The sequence below is a fragment of the Sinohyriopsis cumingii genome, chromosome 18 (assembly GCF_028554795.1).
Source record: "Sinohyriopsis cumingii isolate HCF-2022 chromosome 18, ASM2855479v2, whole genome shotgun sequence".
In the NCBI taxonomy this organism is placed as follows: domain Eukaryota; kingdom Metazoa; phylum Mollusca; class Bivalvia; order Unionida; family Unionidae; genus Sinohyriopsis; species Sinohyriopsis cumingii.
The window spans coordinates 51,426,371-51,434,618 of NC_142978.1; the positions used below are offsets into that span (position 1 = coordinate 51,426,371).

An 8,248-nucleotide genomic window follows, 5' to 3' on the forward strand; every position below is an offset into this window, starting at 1 on the left:
AAGCGTGACGTACTTTTGCAATCTGTTGAGTTTAGGGTTCTTATCAGTTCAATTTTTAATTCTAGCTCAACTCAAAAGACAGAATGTCAGATTTCTGTTTACCAACATTAACTACGTCTACCCGGTCATTAGTGTGTGCATAAGAAGCCACACGTGCTCTAAAAAAGTTATCGAAAGATGGGTGTAATGAAATATTTACAAAAAAATTTATCATTGATTACTTTTCAGTACCTCTTTATAAATGCTTAGATGAATTGATTATATTTCGAAATACCGGCCTCTTTACATAAGCCTCGTAAAAATCTATTTATAAAGGTATTTTGGTAATATTTTGAAGCTTTTTCCGACCTTCCACCCAAATAGAACGTTTCCGGAAATGGTACTTAACAAACTTCCAAGGCTGAAGATTTCGCTGTCACTATTACACAGCACAGGTTCATCCATGGTTTCACGTGAGTCCGGATTTTGAGTCGAGGTAAGGATCAGGTATTCTGTCTGCCGGCTGCAAAATATACTTAAAATAAATATTTATACTGAGTGGCGGAAATGCATAAATTTTTTTTGGGGGGGGGTTACTTGTGAATTTCAACAATCCCTGATCAAAATTCTTTTTTTTTTGGGGGGGGGGAGGCTGGGTGTGTGTGTGTTTACAAGAGCTTGATAGATGCATTCCACATATACTGACAATAAAATAGGTTTGTTTTGCCTTGGGGTGTTTGTTTGTTCATGTTTTGTTTTTTAATTTATCCAAAAAATATATACGAGCAAAGTTACAAGATCGGGGGAGGGGGGGAGCGAGTAGCCGAATGGTCTAAAGCGCTTTACGTTACGGATTATTGTCATCTCACCTGTCTGCGTGGGTTCGAGTCTGGGGTTCGGCCAATGTGAGTATATGAGAAAGCATGCCAGTAGTTTTTCATGGGTTGCTTTTTTTTTCCCGGGGTTTTCCCGGGTTCTTCATCAACCGTTTATACTGGTCGCCGTGTATAGCGTATCTTGTGCTGAAATATTACAACAAAATCTGGAGAAAACAGAAACAATATTGGTACTACAATGATAACATGACATAGATAATGCCTTTAAAACAAAAACAATAGAACACTGGAACTGAATGTGAATACACAATTGAATAACAAAAGCAAACAATTTAATAAAATAATCCATAAAGCTTTTCAAGTTCTAACAACAGTGATTCTTTAGGGCATTCAGGATTTCAGCCACCTGTTTTTGTTATTTAAAAAACTCAGATTCAATGAACAATCACGACTACTTAACTCAATAGTCAATAAACAATCGTCGAATAAGGAATAATAGTTTACTTTGTGCAATTAATGTCATGTCAAAGTATTACATTTTCTGAAGTCCAGAACCTGCATAAAGTTCAGATTACAATCGACAAATTGAAATAATTGTATTGGTTATTTCACTGAAACTGACTCAAGCTAGACCAATTCGATTTATAAATAGACAATGCTAGACCTATGCTAGACCAAATCGATTTCTAAATAGACTATGCTAGACCTATGCTAGACCAAATCGATTCCTCCTAACGGCATTACTTAATGCAGCTAATCACTCATTTCTTACTGAAAAAAGTGAATCATCGTGGTATAGAAGACAGGAATTACCACGGTTCCGTCAACATTTGTCAAAACGAAAACAGTTTTTTCTTCTTCAGAAAATGGTAATCTTTCGAATCGAGGACAGCCAATATAGGTAACTTCTCTTTTGTTGGGTTTTTAAAAAATGGCAAAAGTATATCGTAGCTTCACTTCAAACTTATCTGTGTATGGTTGGCTGAATGGTAACAAACCAAGTTTCCGTATTGGTTAGACTGATTTTATGTCCTCATGCTCTAATAGTAAGGAAACACAAATTGAGGACACTAATCAATACCAAGCCCAACAATCGAATATCCATAAATGTCCAAGCTGTGACTATCAAAGCATTACCCTATAATAACATCTAAACAACATTTGCTGTTGTATTCCGAAATGTACAAATTATAGACTTCTTGTTCCGCTTCATTCAAAGTACTCTTCTAACATCTGGTATTATATTCCCAAATGTTTACTGATTCTAGAAAAATGTAGAATGAGAGGTATCTTAAACTGTCTCTCTCGTACCTACATAGATTATTTTTAAATCGCATGGTTATCTCGGAGTATATTGCAGGCAATAAATGGTGTCTTATGTAAAAGTTTGTAGAATGGACCCCAGACATATTTTACCAGTCCATATTAAAAGCACACATGAGGTCCCATTGCATTAGATCGGCGCCGAATCTAAATGTTTACAATGATGTCGATCATTTAAATTCATTCAGGTTCTTGCTTTCCAACACATGAAATGACCTTCCGGAATGAAATCATGGTATACAGCATCTACATAGAAATGTAGGATGTCCCTGGTGTCTCAAAGATTGGTAGGGTAACGGTGTATGTCTAGATGGCTTTATAATGTGAATTTTCTATAAAATTAAATACTTCTTCGTTTACACGCGTTATTTTTACCTCTCGATGTCTTACTCTTCATGCCATGTTTGTTTGATTTACTCTACATGTATTTTTGATTGTATTTATATTGATCTGATCTTACGTATTCCACGTACAGTATAACCAGTCTTAAGGGACCACATGTTGGGGTTAGAGTTGGGGCTAGGATTATGAGTGGCATCTGAAGATCGGTATGTACGACTGATCTGACACAAAGACTGTCGTTTGGAGAAAATGGCCTAATACTAAAAATTGGTGTTACCGCCCACCCCATCCCCTTACATTTATGTAGAACTCTAAGAATTACACTTAAAGAGTGAAGAACATATGGTCGAGTGAACAAACTCCAAGATACAGAAAATGCATCAACAAGTGAAGCATGAAAGTTTGGTTTGTGTGAAATACATCCTGGCTGAAGACAATTTAATTTAGACGCAGAAAGATGAACATCACATGTATGCTGAATTTCCTGGAATATTTCAGGCCTTAACATTCATTCAGAATCACGGTTTAATTTGCGCGATTGAAAAAATCAGCATCCATGTTCAATTGGCCTTACAGATGACAAGCACTGAGCTACATATCTATTGCTCTTTGCCATTCCCAAATTTCAGAAAGGCAGTCAGACTTACAAGTAAACCCTAATTCCTGAGCGTTGTAAAGTGACGAAACCTACTTTCAGGTCAAGGAAAATGAACGTGCCACGGTCTTTCTTTTGAGGGCCATTGACCCCCTGCTGACAAGTTAGGAAATCACAGTTAAACACACACCACCCCATATTAAATCCGTCCTACTAATAACCATATGTTAGGCTTGTGTTGAGAATCACGGCAAACAGAAAAATGGTTTAATCCACCAGTAAACATGTCTCCGGCCATTGTCATTTGAAACCATGGAACTGTCAAATTCAACCAAGTGCGATTTCAGTTTTAGTCCTTCTTTATGTTAAGGGCTATGTATAGCATAGTGGTGCATATGACACAACAGGTACACCAGCAACCATATCTCAAATCTATCTGTCAGTCAGATACCAAGCTATCAGCTTTTCTTCGTATAAGGCACACATTCATGTAAACAGAATAAAGAATGAAGCCCATAAAAAAAATTAAACCTTGAATCTTGATCCCAAAATCTTAAGTAATGTCTGTGTTAAGCATCCGTGAAATAGAATTGCATGCAACTAGCAAGTTAATGGAGGCAAACCAGTAGTCCTTTTTTATTAATGGCAAAATGTAAAGTTTCCATTTCACAATGATGATTTTCTATTGGTTGATTCAAGTGTTCAGGTTTAGAATTAACATGTGCGTACCGCCCTTCTTTGGGTCATAGAAATATGCCAAAGAGAATTTTGGGGGCTATTTAGAGGACGGGCTGATAACAGTTTTCAGAATCAACTTATGGACTTTCTGTGACTGAAGTTGTTTTGAGAGTAAAACATTTTAAATCGAGTCAAATTCAGTTTTACATCCCAGCAGAGTATTTCAAATCCAAATGTCAGAAGTAACTTTTCCCATTCTGGAAATGTCTTGCTTTATACCAGAATGAAATAGGTAGGAGTGTTTATAGCACTGGAAAAGAAAATCAGCTGGGATGTAAGGACATGTGTATCCATACAAGTACTCATAGAAAAGTCATCATTAGTGGAAGCCTCTGCTGCCGAGCCGAGCCCTGTCCCCATATGGTCTGCTTCTCCAATAATGACAGCATTGACAACAATAGCCAAACTGTCAGGACTGCAGGTACTGTACGACATGACAGAATTCACAACAATAGCCAATTCGTCATTACTGCAGGCATTGTAAGATGCGACAGAATTCACAACAGTAGCCAGTTTGTCAGAATTGTAGGCGCTGTACGACATGACAGAATTTACAACAGTAACCATTTTGTCAAAACAGCATGCACCATACGATCCTGACGTTGGTAGTAGTGTGAAGAGTTTTCAGCAATTTGTAAAGCTTTCTGCAAAAGACGCTTGATAATTTGTCCTCCAGTATTAACAGATTAAGTACGCAATTATCATTGAAAAGGGGGACGGAGGAGATTCCTCCCCGCTTCCATCAGCTTGGGATGTTTGAAACGCTTGATTGTGCGTGTGATTTTTTAGAGGCTGTTACAGCCAACATTTTTCTTTGAAGTGATGCCACATTACTAGTAAGTTTTTGTATGAGACACAACTGTTCAACTACATCTTACTGGTAATTTATTCGGTCCATAAGCGACCATGTCTATGTTACGTTACTTTCTCTTGACGTCGCTCGAGGGGATGAGATCGATACTAGCCATGCTAAGCGAAATGACTGTTCTGTGGCCCGATGACTTCGAACAACATGCTCAGCCTAGAATTCATGAATCATACAATACAATAGTTGGTGTTGTTTTTGTTGTGGGGTTTAACGCCATTTTTCAGTACACGATAGGCTATACCTGGCGGCCAGTATTAATGGTGGAAGAAGAACCCGGGAAACCCCGGAAAGAACCACCAACTCAAGAGAAGCTACTGGCAAGCTTTCTCACATACCCACATAGGCCGAACCCGAGACTCGAACCCACGCAGACAGAGGTGAGATGAAAGTGATCCGTAATGCTTAGCGCTTTAGACTACTTGGCCACTCGGGCCCCCCGATACTATAGTAAAAGTCAAATAGGTCACGTAGACATTCAACACCGACTATTTCAGTAATACGTGTCTTTTTTAAGAATTTGATTATACATTTGTTCGAGTGGCAAGTATTCACTTCATTTGTATTATTATCCATGTATTATTCATACATCTTCTTTTGGAAGGTTATTATTTGGACACACCGAGAAGTGCCTACGGCAAAATTAATGTTAAAGTGCGTAGACATTTTCGGACGAAATGAACCTAAATGTGTGATATAGTGCAATTTGGATTGACTGTCACGCGTTGTGGTGTCACAATGAAAGTTACGCATATTGATAAATAAATTCGTACTACCCTATATTGTGACGATTCCACTCGACGAACACTTTTCTTGACCCAAGTTTATTACATAGCCACCGTTGTAAAAGACCATAGCGATCGATAATGTTCGTCTGGAAGTTTCTTGATGACAGTTAAGGTGCAGAGCATTCCATAATCCGGATTGAATATACTTTGGTTAAAGAACATTAATTTAGTATTAAATTTTAAAAGAACACTTTATAATTAATTTAAAACGAAAAGATGCGCATCCATGACTCACTTGACTTTTGCTATAGAAATCCATGATGCGTGTGACTTTTACTATCTATATCCATGACTCGTGTGACTTTTACTATCTATATCCATGACTCGTGTGACTTTTACTATAGATATCCATGACTCATGTGACTTTTACTATATATATATCCATGACTCGTGTGACTTTTACTATAGATATCCATGATTCGTGTGACTTTTACTATGTATATCCATGACGCGTGTGACTTTTACTATATATATCCATGACGCGTGTGACTTTTACTATAGATATCCATGACGCGTGTGACTTTTACTATCTATATCCATGACTCGTGTGACTTTTACTATCTATATCCATGACGCGTGTGACTTTTACTATCTATATCCATGACTCGTGTGACTTTTACTATAGATATCCATGACTCAAGTGACTTTTACTATATATATCCATGACTCGAATGACTTTTACTATACAGATCCATGATTCATGTGACTTTTGCTATATATATCCATGACTTGTGTGACCTTTACTATAGACAGAGATTCCGTGGGTTTCTTGGGTCACTTGTGTCCATGGGCCATTTTGACATTTCAATGATTTCCATCTCCTAAGGGTATGAGAATATTTGTGGATCACTCAAATTAAAAAAAAATACCACAACGCTCCTGTTCCATAGTGGTATTTTCGACAAGTTCCATTGACATAATGAGTCGCTTAAAAGTTGGGAACCGGATGTAAACATTATTGCTGTGAAATAAATGAAGGAGGATTTTGTTTTTGTTATCGTTGTGTGCTTAAGCATAATTTTCAGCACATTATAGGCTATGCATGGCTGCTAGTATATCTGCTGGAGGAAGAAAACCCCGGGAAGAACCACCGTCCCACGTGAAGCTACTGGCAAGCTTTCTCACATACCCACGTTGGCCGAGTCAGGAACTCGATCCCACGCGTATATAGGTGGGATGTCTGTAATCTGTAAAGACGAGCGACTTAGAAACCCAAGCGGACAGAGGTGAGATATCAGTGACCTGTAATGCTGAGAGCATTAGACCACTCGGTCACCCTCGGCCCAAAATGAAGGACAATACGTTGATACTAGGCCACCATAGTGGTAGGAGAATCCATGCATTATAAAAATAAAGTTTGTAAAGGTCAGCTTTTCTTGATTCTATTGAGTAGGGTAATTCTGGATGACTGTGCTTTACGAATATTTTCAGTATGGTGATCCCATCGGAAATTATTATTGCAACAAACGAGCTAATCAAAGTCGATGTCTCACTATTTCGGAGGACATCCATACAACAGTCTTTGTCAAATGAAGGTTTTGTAATAGAGCAAATGTCAAGAGTAATGTTACTTTAATCAACCAATAACCACACGCTCACGAAACTATTATTTCAAACTTGCATGGTTTTTCTTGCTTCACATTTGTATGACTCATCAGTAAGCCCGTCCAAACCATCGAAACACTAAATGTTAAATATTTTGTTCACAAAATGTTAGCGACATTTTTTTTGGCTCTATATTTTGTTCTCGTTTGGCAGCACGAATAATTATATATGTGTGTGTTTACGAGGTTGAAAATATACAATCCAATTATAAAGTAATACGTTAGTTAAAAGCATAACAATAAAATTATTTTAAAAATTGTCGGACTTTTGTTAGTCTTGAGGTTGTGCTTTGTTTCAATTATATTCTCGAAAGATTATCCACCAGTGTGAAGTGTCGAATTTTGAATTACAGAAAATTTTAAAGTTGAATGCATTGAGCATTAAAATGTTATCTCATTTAAGCCAGAAAAGTGTTTGTGAAGGGTCACTTCGACCTTTCTTCGTTCATCTCTCCCCATGTCAGTGTAAACTTCAAAGGGATAGAATTCCGACTCAGTTAAATTGACCGGGGTATCTTAACACGGTCCTTAGAAAGTAAACATTTGAGCTACCAACCCTAACCGCTTGGTAGGAACCTATGTCCACTTATCATTTTTTTTTTTCAAAGGGAAATTGTCACGCACTGTCGTTCACAGATTCCGAGCTGTCTAAACCTGATGAAAGGATATATTTCTTGGGAAAAAAATAGGGACCGCTGCCTACGATTGGGCAGAATAAATTAGGGCGTACATTTTAGAACAATCATACTTTAAAGTGACGACCTCAGTCGAAATTCTTTAGTGTGAAAATATCCTGAAACAAGGAAGGGACCAAGATGTCGTCTTGTAAAAAAGAAAGATATATTTAGTGCTAGGACGCACAAGTTCTGAAAGAGAACAGCAATAAGGTACGCAATTTTAGTTTCACGTAATATTCCATTATTTGATTGTTTGTTTTATGCAGATGTGTTTGCCATATTATATATCGTTTATTTAATTCATCGAAATGTGCTGATGCTAGAGTTGTTATGCAATTTAATTTATTCAATTTCATGGAAAGTGTTGATGCTATAGTTATTATGCAATTTATTTTATTAAATTTCATGGAAAGTGTTGTTGCTAGAATTGTTATGCAATTTACCTTTTAATTTTACCGTTATTAGTTCATTGGTAGAATTGATTGCATGCGATCTAAGTGT

At 37.2% G+C, this 8,248-nt stretch overlaps 1 protein-coding gene across 5 annotated transcripts in view; it reads right to left on the minus strand.

Annotated features, from left to right (window-relative positions):
* Positions 1 to 406, minus strand: part of LOC149776631 (PAT complex subunit CCDC47-like) — a 61,727-nt gene extending 61,321 nt beyond the window's left edge. For 3 of the 5 annotated variants that reach the window (XR_016416078.1, XM_089941129.1, XM_089941126.1), the window contains exon 1: positions 232 to 377. The gene's annotated coding sequence lies outside the window, so the exon portion shown is untranslated. Of the gene's footprint in view, positions 1 to 231 lie in introns of all 5 variants that reach the window. The other 2 variants (XM_089941127.1, XM_089941128.1) reach the window with 2 other exon arrangements.
* Positions 407 to 8,248: the final 7,842 nt, after the last annotated feature.